Raw genomic sequence first — 21,138 nt, forward strand, 5'->3', positions numbered from 1 at the left:
ATTTGGTTAACTTGCTGAAGAAGGGGGAAGTGGCAAGGCTGGGGCAGGGTGGGGGCCCAGAGGCGCTGTTGAGGAAAGCGCAGCAGTGCTGGGAATTCTAAAGAGGCTGCACACTGGGCGGGTGTGGGGGGCGTGGGAGCTCCTCCAGACCCCAGCAGCACCCAGCTTTCGAAAGGTTTGACCCCTCTCAGGGAGGGGTGTCACCCTGACTCCCCTCCCTGTCAAGGTGCTGACCACCCCACTGTCACCAGTGAGCTGTCAAGATGACTTTTTCAGAGCGCAGGAAACTCCAGCTAAACCAGGAGATGCTGTTAGGTTCTGTTCCCTGGTTTTATAGCTGAAGGGCCCAGGATAGAGGGAGAGAGAAGGACTTGCCTGAGGTTCAGCAAATTGAAACCCCAGGGCTCCTGAGTTCTCTCCACCTCCCAGCACAGACTAGGCAGAGAACTTCGCCTTGAGCACCAGCTCTCTCTGCCTCCGACCAGAGCTGCTGACATGGTTTTTTGCAAGAACTCACAGGCCCAGGCTCCCCTCAGCTATGAAATGACCCATCCTAAAGGAATTGGACACTCTTAGTTCATTTCCTATTGAGCTATAATTCACATCATAAACTATTACATGTTTATTTTCAAACAAAACAGGGTGAGGACTCCCTGGAGGTGACTTGGTCTTGTTTTCTGGAAACTGCCCCAGGACATGGCAATGGCAGTTCACATGTGTGTGTGGGTGTGGGTGTGTGTGTGGGTGTGTGTGTGTGTGTGGAGTTTGCCTTGCAGAAAGCCAAGTGGGGCCCATCTTCCCCAGGCCTTGGCACCCCAGGGACCCAAAGTCCATACCTCTGGAGAGGAAGGGTCCACAGAACATCATGACTCACTTGTCATCCAAGCAGTTGTCCCTAAAAAAGGAATGTCATACTCTGCAGGCGGAACATCTCTGACTCAGCTGTCAGGGGTGGCTTCATGCATGGAAATGATCAGAATAAAAATTGACTTTAATTAAGCATGTACAGTGGCTTCCTAGGGGGCTCACTGGTAAGAATCCTCCTCCTGCCAATGCAGGAGACACGGGTTCAATTCCTGGGTTGGGAAGATCCCCTGGAGTAGGAGGTGGCAACCCACTCCAGTATTCTTGCCTGGAAAATTCCATGGACAGAGGAGCCTGGTGAACTGCAGTCCATGGAGTTGCAAAGAGTCAGATACAACTGAAGCGACGGAGCACGGCACAGCAAGCGTGTACAGCGTGCTAAAGTACTGTTCTAAGGGCTTGCAAGAATTAAATCATTTCATCCTAATAAATAGATAATATAGTAATACTATTATCCCCATTTTGCAGATGAGAAAACTGGGGCAAATTGCCTAAGGTCTCATTAGGGACTAAGATCACATAGCTGACACAGTCACTGAGTCAGTATTTGAATCTCAACAATCAGGCTCCAGAGCCTAAGCTCTCAAATGACCCACTACCCTCCCCACCTCACCCCACCCCACCCCACCCACCTTCCCCATCCCAAAATGAAGACTTAATTACCAATGACCGACACCAAGGTCTTTACTCTCCCCTTCTCACCTACTGATGGAGGTATACTTTTTGAAACAAACACTGCACTCTCGCCTTACCCTTTTGTTATGTAAGTACCCCCTGAATGCAGCAATGAATTAAGTCACTAGTATTCCAAGGCAGGGCTTCACAAACTGTACTGAGCATACAAATTCCCTAGCAGTCTTGCTGAAATGCAGGTTCTTCAGCATATTTGCAGAGGAGCTGGGGGTCCACAGTTCTAACAGGCTCACAGGTGCTGCTGCTGGGCCATGGAGGCACTTGAACAGTAAGGCTGCCGGCTATTCACCTGACTGCTTCCCTCCACCAGTGGAGACATCCCCCAAAAGGCACGCACACGGGAGGCAGCTGGGAGGGCCAAAGCCATTTCACTGACTTCACAGCTGTGACTTCCAGTCTCAGGCCCTGGGACGCCTGGGGAAGGTGCAGCGTCTTTGGGGCCATGAAAAGCCTTTGACTGAAATCTTTGCAGCAGCTGACAACAGCCAGGGACCTGCAGGAACAGATCCCAGAGTCTCTATATCCCCGGCAGGGGCGGTGATGAGTATGCGGAATCACTGGGGTCAGGAACCGTCAGCACCAATGCCTCTCCCACATCTTGAAAGGAAGCTGCTGGCCAAGGGACACTGGCCCAGTGTGGCAGTTTCCACCTTCTTGCTGGCGAGGTTGGACAGACCTTTAACATTTCTGCTTCCATTTATTTGACATGTAAAATGAGAGGATCACACCAGATACTCTTTCAATCTTTCCTCTCCTTCCCATCCCAATCTATGAGTCTCTAAATGCCTGTACGGTAAATAAAATTTCAGCCAACTGTCTGCATGTCTAAATATTCTGATGTCCTGTCTCCAACGCCACACATCGGGATATCAAATGGAATCAGCTTCCTTTCCATCTGGAGGCGGAACGTCATAAACACAGCTCCCCATGAACCTGGGCACCCTATCCCCATCCACATTTTGAGAAGCAGATGCAGGAGGTTGATTCCCGCAGCCACCGAGCCTGGACCAGAGACTGGAAGGTGGAGCCTAGTCCCCAGGGCTCTGCTTTACAGCCCAAACATGCAGTATTTGCAGAGGAGCTGAAGGCCTCCCTCATCCAAGAGAAACAGGCATTTTAGAGCAGAAAGGGGCAGCACTTGACCCCTGGGCTCCTCCATCTGGCTCTCTCTGACAAAGGGAGACAGAGCACTGTGGCCTGTGAAGGGGCATGGGGCCCAGGGATGGCTGGTCCAGCAGAGCTGGGCTTGGATCCTCTCACCCCCAGATCTCAACCTCTGTGATCGTCGGCCTCACTGTGAGTGTCATTCCTGGGAAAAACACACAGGCACAGAGTAGGGAGGCAAGAAGGTGAAGCTATTCCTTCCTTCAAGTGACTGTTGGCAATACATCAGATACTTCCCAGATCTGTTCTTCAAACTGGTAGAGTCCAAGGGTAGCCCTGGAACCAGCGTCATCAAATGTGAAAAGATCCAGGGTTCTAAATCAGCACGTTCCATAGAAACAAATCATGAGCCATTGATGTGTGTCACATTCAATCAGTTCAGTCGCTCAGTCTTGTCGAACTTTTTGTGACCCCATGGACTGCATGCAGCACGCCAGGCTTCCCTATCCATCACCAACTCCCGGAGCTTGCTCAAACTCATGTCCCTCGAGTCAGTGATGCCATCCAACCATCTCATACTCTGCTGTCTGTTTCACCTCCTGCCTTCAATCTTTCCCAGCATCAGGGTCTTTTCCAATGACAGTTCTTTGCATCAGGTGGTCAAACTACCGGAGTTTCAGCTTCAGTCCTTCCAATGAGTGTGTCACATACATCATTTGAAACTTTTTACTAAAAAAATGTTTTAATAATTTTAGTGTATTACATCTTTTAAAGTAATAGTTCTAACTAATTTTAATAACATATTTTTAATTTAGCCTAATATAGCTAAAGTAGTATCATTTCAACACGTAATCAACATTAAAAATTATTAATGAAAAATATCACATTCTTATGTACAAAGTCTTCGAGATTCAGTGTGTATTTTATACTTACAGCATATCTCAATTTGGACTAGCCATATTTCAAGTGCTCAAAAGGCATGTGTGGGCAGTGATGACTTACCAAACAGTGTGGATACAGAAGAATTGGTTGGCACCTTGCCAGTGTGGTGGCGGTGGGTAGCATTTAGCTTCTCCATCATCTCCTACACCACCCCCTCACCCAGTCCAAATAATAATCCTATTACTAACAATAAAGTCCTAAGAATAATGTTCTTAAATACAGTGACTAGGCATTTCCTCAGGGCTTCCCAGGTGGCCCTGGTGGTAAAGAATCTGCCTGGCAATGCAGGAGACATAAGGGGTGTGGGTTTGACCCCTGGATCAGGAAGATCCCCACTCTGGTATTCTTGCCTGGAGAATCCTACAGACAGAGGAGCCTGGTAGGCTACAGTCCGTAGGGTAGCAAAGAGTCAGATGTGACTGAAGCAACTTAGCACACAGGCATTTCTTCAATCTTAGGCAAAAGGATTTTTAGAAAAGTTCGCTATTTTTATTGTTCTCTAGTATTCCAGCTAAAGAAGAATGCTGGGCTTGCTCTGCACATGCTACTTGAGGGTTTTAACACTGCCCCCTCCCAGCCAGACTGTTGCCCCTAAGCTCCTTCAATAAAAAATGTTTGGAACTATGACTGACCAATGGAGAAGACAAAAAAAAAAAAAAAGCACCTGCAGGAGCTCCTCAACTGATGAATGTTCAGTGTTGTTTACTTTTTTTTTAATGTGATTTAAAGGAGGACCTTGAATACCAGAGCAGAGGGAGCTGGTAGGATAGACTCCATGGCTACAGGGTTTAGAACAGTCAGGGCAGTGGGGCAGAGGGATGGCATAGATCATTTGCTACTAGAGTAAGCAGAGATTTGAGAAGCACCACGGTACAGACTCCAGCACAGGGTACTAGGCTAGAGGACTCAGTGATGCAGAGTGTTAGGGGTCTTGCTATAGCAATGAGGGATTGAAATATAAGATATATCATAGAATATTGGGCATTAGCTATGAGACTCAAGGGATCCTGAGGTGAAGGGAAAGCAGAGTTTAAACAGCCCATGTCCTCCTCCAATCAGACAGCAGTACTTCGGGTCTCCCGTACCAGCTTCATGGTGGGCCTGCCTAGCTTTCTTCGGTCCTCATTTTATCGCGAGGATTGCAAGGTCCTGCTTTCCACATCATTCTTCCCCCTCCTCCTCTCTTCTCTCTCCTGGATGGATTGTTACTTCTGCCAAGAGAAGGAGTCAGGACAGATGGGTGAACTGGGGAGAGTGGGGTCTGTGATACCAGGCCCCTCATAACTCTTGGCACCTTATGAGGCTCTTCCTTGTAAAAATGTGAGTTAATATTTACTAGCCTGATAGGCTGGAGGCTGAACCCGATGTCTTCTAGTTCTAAATTCTGGAACTCCAGGAAACAAGCCAAGAATTCTACAGCCCAAGTCTTGCTACCAAAGTGAGACTCCTGCACATGGATTTCATGGCTCACCACCACCCTGATTCCACTGCCCTTAGCAGCAGTCACACCTGTCAGAACAGGTTCCTTCCAGGTGTCCACCTGTCATCCTTCCCCGTGCCCCCCCCCACACACACACACCCCTACACAGAGATGTACACACACACACACACACACAGTGTCCTTCCACCTCTGTCAGCCTTTAACCTCTCCAGAAACAAATGCTCCTCTCTTCCAGACATAACCCTTTCCTCTTTCCAGAACTTGCCCAGACATTTACCCTTCCATGAAACTTTTCTGCATTAATTACTCCAAAATCTGATCACCTCATGTATTCAACCATCCCTTCCATAATTTTACCTACTTCCTCAACCACCTTTTTAAGCTATTTCCTTGCATTATTAAAATAATAGCAGGCTTTACACCCTTTCAGAGTGTTTGCATATCTATGGAAGTACCAACCATATGTTATACAAAAGTCAGGAGCTAATTTAAAATGGGCTAAAAAAATGATCTCCACAATGTCTCCATGAAGATTAGTGATACTTCACTTATTTAGCATTTAACAATATGGCTGACCCTACGCTAAGCACTTTATATGCAATATGTCATTTAATCAGTAACCCTAGAAGGTAGGTTATTTACATTCCCATTTTATAGAGTTTTATAAAAGTTATGACATAGAAGGTCCTAGAATGTAAAGTAGGCTGACTTCACACCCCACAGTTTTTCCTCTGTTCTACACTATCTTTCCATTCAACCAATAACTAAACTGAGGGGCACAGGCATTAAGTGATTACCCAAAGTCATGTGTTGATGCCAGAAACCAGGTACTTTCCACCAAGTTCACAGGCTCTTTCAAGCTTTGCGATTGGATTGCCCCTCCATGTGAGAGACATCATGGATACAGAAAACAGCAAAGACTTTAACATCAGACAAAGCCTCAGTTTCCCCTTCTTCTAGAAGAAAATAGTAGTAAGTACCCAACAGGGTTGCTATGAGGATGAGAACCAAGAAGATTCTCAGGTGTTTCCTGGATGGACCTAAGTATTCAATGGCAGCCTCCAGCCTCTTCTCTCCCTCCCAGCCCTTCCCTCTTCCTCCCACACACTCGGGTGGCATTGCAGGCATCATTATTTTTCAAGTTGCCTGACTCAGTCCTTGGGAGCCCACATCATACTGAGCCCACTGCCCCCAGCAGATGCATTAAGAAGATTTTTGCCACCCTGACAATCCTTAAGATGGTGCAGAAATGGGATCATGGGGCCCACGTTGCTCCTGCTTCATGGAAGCCCTCCTGCTGAGCCGTGTAGATTACATCCAAGAAAAAGAAAGCCACACATCATCATGGGTGGAGGTGCGGGGTGGGGTAGAAGGGAAGGCACGTTGGGGGGAGGAGGCCTCCCCCAGCTCACAAGGACCCTCCCCCTACCAGCCCTCCTTTAAACCCCACCTGTGCACCCAGTTGCCCTCTCCTATCCCTCCATGGCAGCATGAGGCTAAATTAATTAATGTGGGTAAACCATGTGGAAATGTTTGGCTTGCCAAGCGCTCTCGGTGAGTTTGAAATACTACTGGAAGCAGTGGAAATTGGCACAGCTATCTGGAACAAAACTGATCTCACCCCCAGGACGCCTGAGATTGAGTTTGGTTAATTGATACATATGCAGATAGAGCAGGATCTTCCTTAGAAACTTGGTGGATATATTTCAAGCCCTTATAGAGGAACAGAGAGATGTGAGAATTAAAAGTGGTGGAAAAGACACTGAGGCTGGGGAATCTCCCGTGATGTGATAAACCCACAGGGAATTGCCCAAGAGTTAACAAGAGAGAGGGAGTACTTACAAAGTGAGATGCACTGGGCTAGGTTGATTTGGGTCTCTGAGAGGCAAGAATCAGTCCTCCCATTGTAGGGACATGTACTTTAGCACACACACAGGCGGGTAGAGATGTGCTTCCCTTCCCCAGACAGACTCATCTTTGCTACTGGCTTCTCCTTGGGGCTCCTGATGAATGAGGAAGGGGAAAAGGCACCCTACCCTAGGGAGTGACAAGGCTGCGGGGAACAAGAGGTCTTCTCCAGGCAAGGTGCTGGGTTTGGTTCCCTCATAGCTGTTGTATCAGTTGGGGTCAGCCAGAAAAATAGAACCAATGGGAGCTTAGATAGATAGATAAATAGATAGATAGATAGGGACAGACTTATAGCAAGGAACTGGCTTATTGCTATGGGATTGTGGGGGCAGACTTGGCAAGTCCAAAATCCACACGGGACTCAAGCCTGTACTGAAGCTGCTATCCACAGGTAACATTTCTTTTTTCTCAGAAAAACTTCAGCTAGTAAGGCTTGTTTGAATCAGGCCCACCCAGATCATACTTAAAGTCAACTGATTATAGACCTTAAATGCACCTACAAAGCACCTTCACACCAACCCCTGGTAAGTGTTTGATTGAGTAACTGGGGACTGGAGCCCAGACAAGCCGATGCACTGAACTAGCCATCACAGCTGCCTGCCCTCCTCTCCCGTCAGCCCACCTCCTCTGTGGTCAGACCCTCAACCACCTCCTGAAGTCTCCCCTCCTCAAGTAGCTCCTAGTGTCCCTGTCCCCCAGGAATGGCCTTTGAGCTGTCTGCCAACCAACCCCTCCTGAACCTCAAACAGATCTCCAAGGTGGTTGCCTGCATGACTTCTTTCTGTTTCTCATTTCTCAAGTGAGTTGCTGAACAATTTCCTGGCTCATCTCCTCGCCTCCAAGTCCATGTTACCCAGTGAACTTCTAAGCTGTGTATAAGGCCAGCTATGCTAAACGCCTTCATAGCTCCCACAGCTCCCGGTGATCCTGTAATTCTCCCCTGCCCACCTGACCATCTTTGCTGCGACCATCCTGTGCTTTCATGGTTTCTGGACTGAACCCACTCAGCCCTCAATCCTGATGAAGGCTATGCTCTCCTCTGACCATCGTGCATGTCTTTGCCTCACCACCTCCTCCCCTCCATTGAAGACTAGCTCAGAGCACACTGTTCTCGGGTGTGGGAGGCCCCTTTTGTAGACTCCCTCAGCACCCCTGCTTCCCTGCACTGGGCACGCATCACTCTGTGGCATGACTCCCAACCTGCTATCCGCCCCTCCACAATCCAATGAGCATCTCACCTCTGCCCCCAGCCCCAACCCAGCACAGGCCCCAGCATCTGTCTGGCTCACAAAGTGTGTTTCATCAATATCGGCTGAATTAATGAACAAGATGTTTGCCATAAAACTACCCCAGTGCCCCTCTGTTTCATCATCAGCTCTTCTAGCCATGATCCTCACTTTCTTCCTCTGCCCATAGTTCCATCTGAAATTTATTGGGGTAGGGAAATGATATTTTTCTTTTCCCTCTCCCTTCCCTGTCAATTTAAGAACTGTTTTGAGCAATAATAGTGTCATGATAATTTATGGCGTAAAAAGTTATGGCCTGAAACATTGAGGCCAGTTTCAGGAACTGAAAAAGCCCAAGGGGGCTGCTGCCAAGAGGGTGAGATGGGTGGGGTGGGCAAGGAGGCTGGATGCTGGTCTGACGCGCTGTTCCCTTGGAGGCTGCCAGGAGCCTTGGCAGGGCTCTCACAGGGGAGGTACAGGCTCTAGTTATATTTTAGAAATGCTCTCCACAGAGGATGGGCAGGGAAACCAGCTACCCAGCATCTGAAAAGGGTGAGGGATGAAACTAGGCAAGGGCACCCTTGAGACCAGAAAAATCAGCAAGATTTCCAATTCAAAATCTGGGATGAAAAATAGAAAACCTGCCCATACAGGCAGGTGTTCAGGCATTTTCAAAGAGTAAATTACTTTGCACTCCTAATCTTTGCTCCATTCATTCAACAAGTATTACTTGAAATGTGATTTCTTATAAGCCTAGAGATATAACAATGAGAAAGACATAGTTCCTCCCTGGGGAGGGGGGGTACTTCATCCCAATGGGAGGGACAAACAGCAAAAAAAGGGCGTTACTAGAGTGGTGGGTGATGGTGAGCATGTGGAGGAAAGTTTTGCTGGGGCTGCTGTAGTAAAGAGAGGCTGGAGGATGCATCTCTGAGGAGCCATGGCTAACCAGGGGAGAGTATTCTAAGCAGAGGGAATGGCACATGCAAGCATCCTGGAGCAGGTGTGAGTTTGACGCGTTCGAGGCAAAGAAGGAGGCAACAGGAAGGAGATGATGTCAGAGAAGCAGCCAGAGTCCAGGTCCTAGAAGCCAAGTGGGTAGAAGAAGACCTCTGACTTGTATCTGAGTGAAGTGATCAGTCTCCAGGGGATTCTGAGCTAAAGTAGGTTTCCAGCTACATATCCGAAGGACCACTGACTGGACTGACTCAGGCTGGACTGAAGTAGAAAGCAGAGAGACAGGTCCTGGTCAGATGGCTGTTCACGTAACACGGGAGGGACATGACGATGCCCTAGGCTTGGCCACCTAGCAATGAGGTGATGAGAAAAGCTGATTGCACGTGTGAATTTTAGGAGACGCTAATAGGAATAATGGTGCATCTGGGTGTGGAGTATGAGAGAATGTGGGACCCGAGTCCCTCTGGGCCCAGTCTGTTTGGGCCACCATAACAAAATGCCATAGACTGGGTGGTCTGTAAACAACAAACACCTATTCCTCACCAGTGAAGTTGCTCAGTCGTGTCCGACTCTTTGAGACCCCCTGGACTGTAGCCTACCAGGCTCCTCCATCCATGGAATTTTCCAGGCAAAAGTACTGGAGTGGGTTGCCATTTCCTTCTCCAGGGGATCTTCCTGACCCAGGGATCGAACCCAGTTTTCCCACATTGCAGGCAGACACTTCACCATCTGAGCTACCAGGGAACCCCTATTCCTCACAGTTTTGGACATTAAAAGTCAAAGATGAAGGAGCCAGTAGATTTGAGGTGTGGTGAGACCCGGCTTCCTGGTTCCTAGAGAGTTGTTGCACTGTGTCCTCTTATGGAAGAAGGGACTAGGGAACCCTCTGAGGCCTCTTTCATAAGGGCACTAATCCCATCCATGAGGGCTCCACCCTTGAGGCCCAATCACCTCCCAAAGCCCCACCTCTCAGTTGCATCACATTGTGGGTGAGGTTTCAAAACATGAATTTAGGGGTGACTTAAAGACTCAGTCTACTGCTGTGAGTGACTATCTTACTGAGATGGGAGAAACTTGAAGTTTGGTCAGGTTTGAGGAGGTGCAGGCCAACTAATACACACCCACCCAGAGATATGCAACACACCTTGCATTTTACTGCATGGAACTTTCTATATACGGGCACCCATGCATTCACACAGCAGCTGTGATTCAAACATACCATGGAGACCTTCCAGTGTCTTCTGGTCAGAACTGAGTCAGCAGAGGTTTGCTGCTCAGTGTGGATTTTCCCAGGCTTCCCAGCTGGCACAGAGGTAAGGAATCCACCTGCCAATGCAGGAGACACAAGAGACGTGGGCTCCATCCCTGGGTCAGTAAGATAGAGTAGGAAATGGCATGCATGTGTGCTAAGTCACTTCAATCATGTCCAACTCTTTGCGACCCTATGGACTGTAACCCACCAGGCTCCTCTGTCCATCGGATTTTCCAGACAAGAATACTGGAGTGGGTTGCCATGCCCTCCTCCAAGGGATCCTCCCAACCCAGGGATAGAACCTGCATCCCTTATGTTTCCTGCATTGGCAGGTGGGTTCCTTAACACTAGCGCCACCTGGGAAGCCCATGAAATGGCAACCTGCTCCGGTGTTCTCACTTGGAGAATTCCATGGACAGAGGAGCCTGGCAGGCTACAGTCTGTGGGGGTCACAAAGAGTCAGACATGATTGAGCAGCTGAGGGCACGCGCACGTAGATTTGCCCATGTAGCTTATTTCTGTCACTCGTTGCCCATCCTAATGTGTAATTCAGAGCCTCTCTTCCCTGTTTGAAATGACCTTTCTGCAGAGAGGCAAAAAGACATTTGAGACAAAAGAGCTTACTTAAAAGGAGCATGATGGGGATGGAGCAGAGCCTCATCACTATGAGGAGGGGCTGATTTGGAAGACTGGGTCCCCCACCCTGAACTTCTCCCATGGCTGTCTTGGTTGGTCTGTGTCAGTGGGGCAAAATGATGACTTGGGGGGTGGGGGCTAGGCACTTGACTTTCATAAGTCCCTTCTTCCATAAAAAAAATTAAAAATTGTATTTTATGACTGCATTGGTAATGAGATAAATATAACCCTGGCTGAATTATATGCGTTTTTACCTATGATTTTTAAAGAAACTAAAGCATTTTTGTGGACACTTAAAAGTACTGTGGGCTGTGCGTGCAATGCCCAATGGGAAAGTCACTCTGTGTACAGGAAGGGAAGGAGGGTGTGTCTGGAGGAGCTCTGGACATCAGGAAAGCTGGGCCCTCATCCTGATTTCTGGACAATGAGCTTCAAGTGTCCTGATCAGTCCCTCCACCTCTCAAGGCCTCTGTCTCCCCAACTTTTGGAGGGCTGGAACTTGACTGTCTCTAGGCTGTCTACTGGGCTTCCCCAGTGGCTCAGCCGTGGAGAGTCCACCTGTAACAAGGCAGAAGACTTGGGTTCAGTCCCTGAGTCGGGAAGACCCCTTGGAGGAGGGCATAGCAACCCAATCCAGTCTTCTTGCCTGATAAATCTCATGAACAGAGGAGCCTGGTGGGCTCAACAGGGTTGCAACTGTCCATAGGGTTGCAAAGAGTTGGACCCAACTGAAGTGACTGAGCATAGCACAGCTGCCTACTAAGCAGTAAATTTCCAAGATTCTAACTAACGTGCACAGACCTCAAGCTTCATTTTTAACTTTCTGACCCCAAGGGAAGGCTCTTCCCCCAAACTATAATATTAAACTTGTTTTTCTTTTCTGGATCTCCTTCTCTCATCAAATCATGTGCTGGTGTGTACAGCCACTGCTTTCCAAAAAGCGGTCATAAAACCATAATGAGTATGGAGATACCAATGTGAAAATGACACAGAGAAAGCCATAAACATTCAAATAAATATATAAATATAAACAAGTCTATAAACCAAACCCTGGAGGTATTTTAAACACATAATGTAGCATTTATATCTCTTACTTTGCACAGCAGAACTTTCAAAGGAAATTCATTTAATTCTATTGCTCACACCCCTAACCCCCATCCAGGAGTAATCGCTAATAACCAGTGCAATTACCGCCTCCCTCCTGATCGAGAGTTCATTTCAAGAGCTCGTTCTTGAATTCATTATCATGATGGAAATGAGCTGAATCACAGTGGATGTGACCATATGATGATCCCCTTGCTCTCCTTCCAATTGGATTCAGTGAGATGCCTGCCACAGCCCTGGCCCTGACCTGCTCTTTCTGTTGCAAACGTAGCTAGTTACCTGTCAATACCTGGCCCAATTTAAAGAAGCCTGTCTGGAGTTCGGAAGAGAGCAGGCCATTCTCTGTTTTGTTGTGAGCTCGATGGGTGGAGGGACGTCCCTGGGGAACTTGACTGCAGCCCTCCTGCTCCAAAGGAGCAGAACCTGACAGTTGGTCAGCTCCTCCAGCTGGAAACGGACAAGATCACACTGAGCACGCCCCCACTGGCCCCCACTGGCCCAGAACTTTCAGGTGCTTGCTCATCCAAAACCCTCCCCACAGCCCCCAAGGCAATGTAGGGTCAGATACAGAGCCTGTGGGGCTTTGTGCAAAATGAAACTATGGGGCCCTCGTCCAAAAAGCGGGAGAAAGCTAAAATGAAAGTTACTCAAATATAAAAGTTTTTCTACTCTTCCTTGGAGTGGTTTTCTCGTTCTCTCACCTTCTTGGCCTGTCATGGTGTTTTTATCTGATACTATATTGTTGCACCAGCTAGGTGAGTGCAGACTCTCCCAGACACCAGGGGTCCCACCCTGCCACTCAGCACACAAATAAAGGCCCACTGGCTACCAGATTTCCATCCCCTAACCCTCATCTGAGGGGCACACACCTGCCCCAGAGTTGAGCCAAGTTCTCGACCCCAGCCGTTTGTGAACAGTGACCCCTCAAGGAAACGGCCACCTCTGTGTCAGGATCCACTTGGTACCAGGAATGGCCAAGATGCCTCATGGGCACTACCCAGCTCTGACCTCCCACACTTGTACCCAGGCGTCTAGACACACTTGTGCAGAGAAGGCAGCAGCCGTCCCTGGATGCAGGGCAAAGAGGGAGAAGCTGGGCAGTGCCATGGGCACCCAGAGACGGGGAGCAGTGAGGAGAGAAAAGGGGAGGCAGCAGGAGGTGGGCCTGAGTGTGAGCTGAGGCTTTAAGCCTCCCCGCCTCGTGACCCACTCTCCTATCAGACTTCACTCACAAGGCGCAAATTTAAGATTTTTAATAACTTAAGGTATGTGAGTTATGAAGAGCTTCAAGATGGCAATTATAGATCATCAAACCTCAAGTCCAGGCCCTCTTAAGCTCAAAAGCAGATACCTACCCTCGCATTGGTCGTGTGCCCATGAAGCTGACTCCGGGCCAATATTAACCACAATCCTCATTTTGCACATGAGAGAACTCATGCCCAAAGTCATGATGCTGGGAAGTGGGGGTGAGGTGGGGGACACTGAGACTAAAATTCGGTCATCTGGCTCCAGAGCCTCATTCTTCACCTCGTCACCATGCTGTCCTTTATTCCATCAAATTTGGCTGGCCCTGCCCAGGGGGATCAGCATCTTGCCACGTCATCTCACCAAATAGGCAAAAGAGAGAGCACACCCCAAAACACACCATCTTGCAGAACCAGGCACCCACTGGCTGTATGAAAATGGACAGACTCTTAGCCTCTGGCAGCCTAACCTGCCACATGCAGGTGTTGTGGGAAAAAACATGAAGTCATAAAAGTCCATTGTATAGAAGCACCGGGGTCACCTAAAATAGAGAAGACAGGTGAAACTGACCAGAACCGTTGCCTCCTTTACGGGACTTTCCCCAACCCCTTTCCAGGCAACTGACCCCAACCTTGAATTTCCAGAGAGGACAGTGTACATGTTTTGTAATGTAACTGCTCAGTGGACACACAGAAAGGGACAAGGTTGGACCAGTTCACCACTCAGATCACTTTAGTAATCTTTTCTGAGCCTGGGTACAAATGTTTTGACCTCATCGGCTAATTCCAACAGTTTTCTTTTGTATTTAGTGCAATGGGCTAGTGATCCAGAGGATGCCCCCAGCCCAGCTGACATCTGTGCCACTGAGCAGATGTTTGCTAAATGAATGCCATTGGAGGAAAAGTCTGCATGATGTTTTTCCTCAAATGCATTTATCAGACTGACCCATTAGTAAGCACTTCTTGGGGAACGAACACCAAATCTGTAATATTGATATCAGCCAGGGTTTTTGGCCTTCCCCAATTGGTAGAAATTGACTAGAGGTCACACAAGAAATCCAGGCAAGGCTTCATTTGGGCCCCTGCTGCAGCAGAGGGGAGCAAGAACAAGTAACGCGTTACCTTGCTTGCTGGCTCCCCGAGGGGGTGGGCAACTTCTTCTTTATATGGGGTGAGGGTAAGGGTGTGTCCACGTGTCAGTCTGCAAGGGTGGCTTGGGTGGTTTGTCCACCCCTTTGTGGTGTTGAGTGCAGGGGGCATGCTTAGCACCTGCTTTTGTTCCTGATACCCAATTTTTGCTCCCAGCTCTGCAGAAGAAGAAGGGTTTTGGGGGGGGGGGGCTCTTTTTGTATCTTTTGGTTCAGAATTTGCCCCAACTGCACAAGCATGCAGTTATTTTTAGTCCCATATAATTTCTTTGCATTTTGTTGCTCAAGGAGACATTTGTCCAGGAGCAAGAATTGCAGCATTGCAGCAAAGGGTCCAGGCTGTCTCAATTCGACGAGACACAGCCTTAGTGACCCTCAAGCTCTTGAGTCTTTCCAGCTGAACTAAGGCGCGTGATATGTGCTTCCTCGGACAAGGTCGGGGGCATTTCCTTTGGTCTTGGCAGGGCTGTCTGAAGGATCTGAATGGTCAGAGCTCTGTCATTGGCCACTGCAGTAACTCTCTCTAGGTGAGGGTGTGCGTGGCCGTACAAGATGCCCAAGGGTCTCCATCATTCTGGGAGCCGGGGCCTGTTCCAGGAATGTCAGTTCACTGCCTAGAGCAAGCCAAACACATCCAGAAAATTGCCAGAACTTCAGCTCTAAACTTCAGCCAAGGATATTTAATTCATAAACTCTGCGAAGCTGTGGATGAAGCCTGTGATGGTCAGAGGTTGTTGGGACCATGAAACAAGGCAGCATGTGTGAAGTGCTTAGCACAGGCCTGGCTCACAGTACCTACTGGAGTGCCAGTCTCTGAAGGGAATGTAATCTGTCTCCGGGAGGGTTAATGAGTGGAGTGATTTGCCACTCCTTCCTGAGGGGTATTAGAGGCTATTATCTGCCCTAGAGAGGGATATTATGAGGGCGTTAGACACTCTGATGAAGGAAGCAGGAGGGTGGAAAAAGAAGTTTGAGGCAGGCTGAGGAGCACAGATCATGGAAACTGAAAACCCATTTTAGCAGGAGACACGGCTTCTCCACCATCTGGCTCTGGACACCCTAAGGACAGAGTTAGTGTGAGGTCTCTGTTGTAACATAAAAAACATCTACCCTCAGACTCATTTCTGCTGCCACCAGCCTCCCCAGAGACTTAAAACATGGAACTCTAATGGGGCGCTTAGGTTGATATTCCCTGGAGAAACTTAGGTCCTTACAGAGTTCAGAGGACATTTAAAAAAAAAAAAAAATCACTCACGGTCTTTCAAAGAGTTCTCCTCTCGATTTTTTTTGTTTTGTGAGGCCAAACAGCCTGTACTTCCTCCTTGTAAAAGACAGACTCTTGAGTGCTTTCTCCAGAGCAAAAAATCGGTTGACACTCCCTGCTGATGGATTCAAACATTTTGACTGAACTCATTCAAATTCCCGTCAGTTGAGTCAATTGATGTCATATCAAATAACTGTCAGCACAACCAGCCAAGTCGATTAGACACCTGGTCTTTTTAGTTAGCTGAACTTGTTATGTCTAAAAACAAAACCAAAAAAAATCAAGATAAAAATAACTGATCGATTTAGTTAGCAAATGACTAATAAATTCTATCATAAGAGGACATTTTTGTCAAACCACTTTGATTTTTTTCACTACTAATCTATTACATCTACTAAAATCCATCAGTGTGTGTGTTGTGGGGAGGGGGTGCTGTATTGAACAGATACGTCAGTTTGCTGAACAAGCAGGCAAGTGAACATCAGAAATGAAATCTTCTGAAAGATGCCATCAGAATGGCCACAATATCACGCTCAATCATCCACAATAACGATGAAAAATGGGATCCTGCAAGATGTTCGACAGATAACCCCTAATCACACAACAATTTTGTGTTGAAGACCATTTTTCCATTCTCCCTAGAAATTCCCCTTCCTGTCTCTCATTTGTCCATAATTGATAAGAAAATGGGGTGATTGACTAGAGTCTGAATGTGCCTGGATTGCCCATCAACAAACAAGCCAATGGCAAGTGCACTGAAAACTGAAAGTTGGAATTTACTGGGCCTCCTTGAATGTTCTATTGCACTGAATTAATTCTGAAAGATGTGATCCCTACCCAAGTCCAGAGGATTATGATAAACTCAGTGTTGGAAACAGTCAATTTTTTACCTGAAAAGTGAAAAGTAAAAGTGTTAGTCGCTCAGTTGCGTCCAACTCTTGGTGATCCCATGGACTGTAGCCCACCAGCCTCGCCTATCTGTGGAATTCTCCAGGCAAGAATACTAAAGGGTTAAAATCAGATTCTTTCTTGGTCACGAACAAGACCTTTAAAGCTGGCCTTTGGCACTCTGCTTCTCTGCCTTCACTCCCCTCCCTCGCTAGCAGCTCCCCACCTCCTCCTAGATCCCCTCCCAGGATCCTCGTGGCCTTAATACTGTCTGAGAGCTCTCCCCAGAGTGGGAACCATTTAGACCAAGTCACACTGAGGGATGTTTGACTCACTGTGCTCTTTCCAGAGCTGCCTGTTTTTCAACAGAAGGTACCCAAAGAAGTCTATGTTTAGCTCAGAATAATAAATCACTAATGACATACAGTGGTCCCTCCATACTAGCAGGGGATTGGTTTTTGGACCCCAGTGGATACCAAAATCTGCAGATGCTCAAGTCCTTTATGTAAAATGGCATAGTGCAGTCTGCTCGCTGTATCTGTGGTTGCAGATCCCATGGTATGCAGAGCCAACAGTAATTTCAGAGACCAAGGGTCAGCAGACATGGTTTTAACAAAACCAGGTATTGTGGAGAGACATCTTGCCTAGAGAATCAGAGCATATTCACTCTCAAAGATATTCCTACAGAATTAAATGACCCACTTTGGTCTGATTCAAATTTTCCACTAGTCAGATTTTTCTCCTGGTCGTAGACATTGCTGCAATGGGAATAAGCTGATTATTTATTGCTGGTCACATACCACCTACAATTCACTTTTCCAATTTTCCTGTGTTGCCTATACAGTGCCACTTTGTCAGTCCCTGCAGTTTATTGACTGTTTTCTGATGGCTGGGGTAAACAAATTACTTCAACAATGGCTGTGGTTCAAAAAGGGCATTGCTTGCTGGGTTCTAAATGATGGACAGGTGTGAAATCCAATTGGTCCTAATGTCAGGAAGCAATTCACCATCACAGAGGGCAGGGATGATATAGCCTATCAGGGACATAATTTTGAATGGTACATAATATCTACCTTTTTAAAAATTTGAGTATCAGACAATATACAGATCAAATAATTTTGCAGATAAAATATTCCAAATTTTCAAGCCTACTCTTTTAGCATACACTGAGAATATACTGCACAGTAACAACTCGATTTTATAAATGCAATAAAATCACCAATAACCAAGAAGTTCACATTATTTCATTAAGCCAGAGTTCATTTATTGGATCTAGGGCAGATTCTTAGAACATCTAGACCCAAGTCTATGCGTAATTCAGTGGTCTCTGAATTTCTTTACTATGCAATTATACCAGAAAATAGGTTTGAGCAGGCACCCCAATATGGTTGTTTAATTATAATTTATATTCATTCACTTATAGCAGCCAATATGTCAAGGCACATACACACTTAGGCGAGGGTCACTTTTAAAGACAGTGAATGTAAATCCTTTATAAAGTCAACTTCATAATTTTTACCCTTTTTTTGGCCTAATTCTCATCTTGGCTAATTAGGTTGCCATTGCCTTTACATCCTAATGTGGCTGACGTTGAGTTTATAATCAGAACTGAGGAAACAACAGTGCCATCCCTTTCTTGGAATTTATATGGGCTTATTTTATTCAACCTTCCTTTGTAAACTGAAGTCTCTGCAGGTGTCATTAATTAACTGTCCATTTTGTGTAAATCCTAAAAAAACACATAGAAGTTCTAGTATGTTCTAGCCACATCCCAGTGGACTGTCTTATGTACCCCTCAATATGAATGTCCTCCTTTAGGAACCACTGGCTCTAGTTCACCTTAAAATACGGCCTTTTCTGGAGAGAAGGGTAAAGAGGGTCACTGAGACCAAACCAGACTTAAGGTCCTTCCCAGGAGTTTTGGCAACCTGGGGGCACTGGGAAGCATTTAAGAGTCAAAGATGTGGATATGACCTTATTTGCATTCTTACAGGATTATCCTGGATACATCTAGGAGAATGGATCATGAAGCAAGCACAGATATTAGGAGGTGTAACAGGAGCAGAGATAAGGTTGCAGTCTTTTTTTTTTTTCTTAAACAAGATGGGAGACAAAGTATTTCTTTATGGGATTCATTTTGTAACATTTGAGACATAAAACTTGGGATTAGGATACTCAGACATAGTTTGTTTGCTTTTTCCTACAATAAACCAAACAATAAGCCTAACCAATTTGTGGATTTTAGCCTTAATTTCCAAGGTGAAAATAAGATGTTTTCTTATTTTTTTTCATGTATTTTTATTAGTTGGAGGCTAATTACTTTACAATATTGTAGTGGTTTTTGCCATACATTGACATGAATCAGCCATGGATTTATATGTGTTCCCCATCCCGATCCCCCCTCCCGCCTCCCTCCCCATCCTATCCCTCTGGGTCCTTCCCAGTGCACCAGCCCTGAGCACTTGTCTTATGCATCCAACCTGGGCTGGCGATCTGTTTCACCATTGATAGTATACTTGTTTCAATGCTATTCTCTGAGATCATCCCACCCTCGCCTTCTCCCACAGAATCCGAAAGTCTCTTCTATACATCTGTGTCTCTTTTTCTGTTTTGCATATAGGGTTATCACTACCATCTTTTTAAATTCCATATATATGCATTAGTATACTGTATTGGTGTTTATCTTTCTGGCTTACTTTAGCCTTTTAAATGGAGCGAAGTGGGCAGAGTCACAAGATAGTCAAGATTTGGTTATTAATTAAATCCGCCCAAGGTTAAACAGCCAGTAGGCAGCAGAGCTAAATTTAGACCCCAGGTCTCCTCACTCCCAGTACAGTGATTTTTCTTCTGATTTGCCATGTCAGAGAACACCTGGTCCCTCCGTTTCATCCTCTCTGGGGGAAGCTGGTGATCGGGAGCTGAGCCCGGACAGCAGCCTGCAGTTTCCGGGGGGGTGATGAAGGAAGGCAGCAGGGAAGGAAAAGCATTACCTTCTCCAGATGTATTTGTCTTTACAGGATCCATGAGGGGGCTCCATGAGAGTCTGTTTTCTGGGAACTAAATCCCATATTGAAACAACACACTTTCCAGTGACAGCAAACAGAAACTCCAAGAAACTGTTCATTCAAACCTGCTGATGCAGCTGCTAAGTCACTTCAGTCCTGTCCGACTCTGTGCGACCCCATGGACGGCAGCCCTCCAGGCTCCTCCGTCCACAGGCTTCTCCAGGCAAGAACACTGGAGTGGGTTGCCATTTCCTTCTCCCATTCAAACCTAGGCCTTACTAAAAAACATAACCCACCCTGCTGAAGGGTGGAAAGTGATAGGTATGAGCTTGGGAGAAGAAGAAATGGGCTCTTTTTCTCACTTCCACCCGGGTGCCCTCATCTCTCCTCTGGCTGAAATCCTTATTTCTTTATGCTAAAAAAGTTACCTCTTCCAAAAATTCCTTTCTTATTTCCCCTTCCCTTCTATCCCCTGCTCTAACTCTAAACACTGAGTTTTTCCTTACAGCATTTATCAGTCAGGGTTCACTACATGAAACAGAAAACCCTATAGGCATTGTAAGCAAAATGGGATTTAACATATGTATTTATTTAGGGCTTACAATATTTGAGGCAGAGTTGTAGGAGGGAGCTCTCTAGGTTGGGCCAGAAATTACTCCTGGATACTACAAAACTGATTTACCTCTGAGACCACCACTGAAACTTGAATTCAAGAACCCACCACTGTATTCCAAAAATCAGGACACCAGAATCACAGAGTCACCACACCTACTGCTTCTCAAACCCCACAAAGCTGAATGCCCTGAGTGGCAGAGAACATCGTGTGTTCAAGACCTGACTTTTATCAGAAAACAGTTAAAGACTGCTACACTCCTACCTTCTAAATTTTTCCTAAATACCTCTAATTGAAAAAAACTTGATTTTCTTCTAAAGCCTAGCTGCAAGGGAAGCTGAAAATTTTGATTTTAACTTTTCAGGCTATTGGGTAAAGTAAGGTACCCTAGAAACAGGACTGGGCAATCCAAGCTACAGGTTTCCACCCCACCATGGGAGTTTTCCAAATAATGCAACCTACATCATTTTTGCTTGTCTAACCATCCCTTAGTTCCAGCGAACAGAAATCATATATTTCATGTTCTTCATGGGTACAACCTGACAAATGAGAGGCTCTTGTTAAGGAAAGCCAAATGATCAAATAATGGAGCACTTTAACTGTGTCAGTACTTTCTCACTTTGCTTTCTGATTCTATTCCTGGACTTAAGTGTTGTCTCTGCCTCGTTGAAGGTAATACTGGTTAGTACTTCTCAGGTATGTCCCTACAGAATGAGCCACAGGGCTGGATATATACATTTCTCAATTAGTGGGTTGATTGTATTTCACAGCTGATTCCCAGTCAATACTTTTTCCCAGAAGAAATTTCTGCCCCATGAGGCTCAATTGATAGGAAACATATTTCCTGCA

This window comes from Dama dama, chromosome 27, assembly GCF_033118175.1.
Source record: "Dama dama isolate Ldn47 chromosome 27, ASM3311817v1, whole genome shotgun sequence".
In the NCBI taxonomy this organism is placed as follows: Eukaryota; Metazoa; Chordata; class Mammalia; order Artiodactyla; family Cervidae; genus Dama; species Dama dama.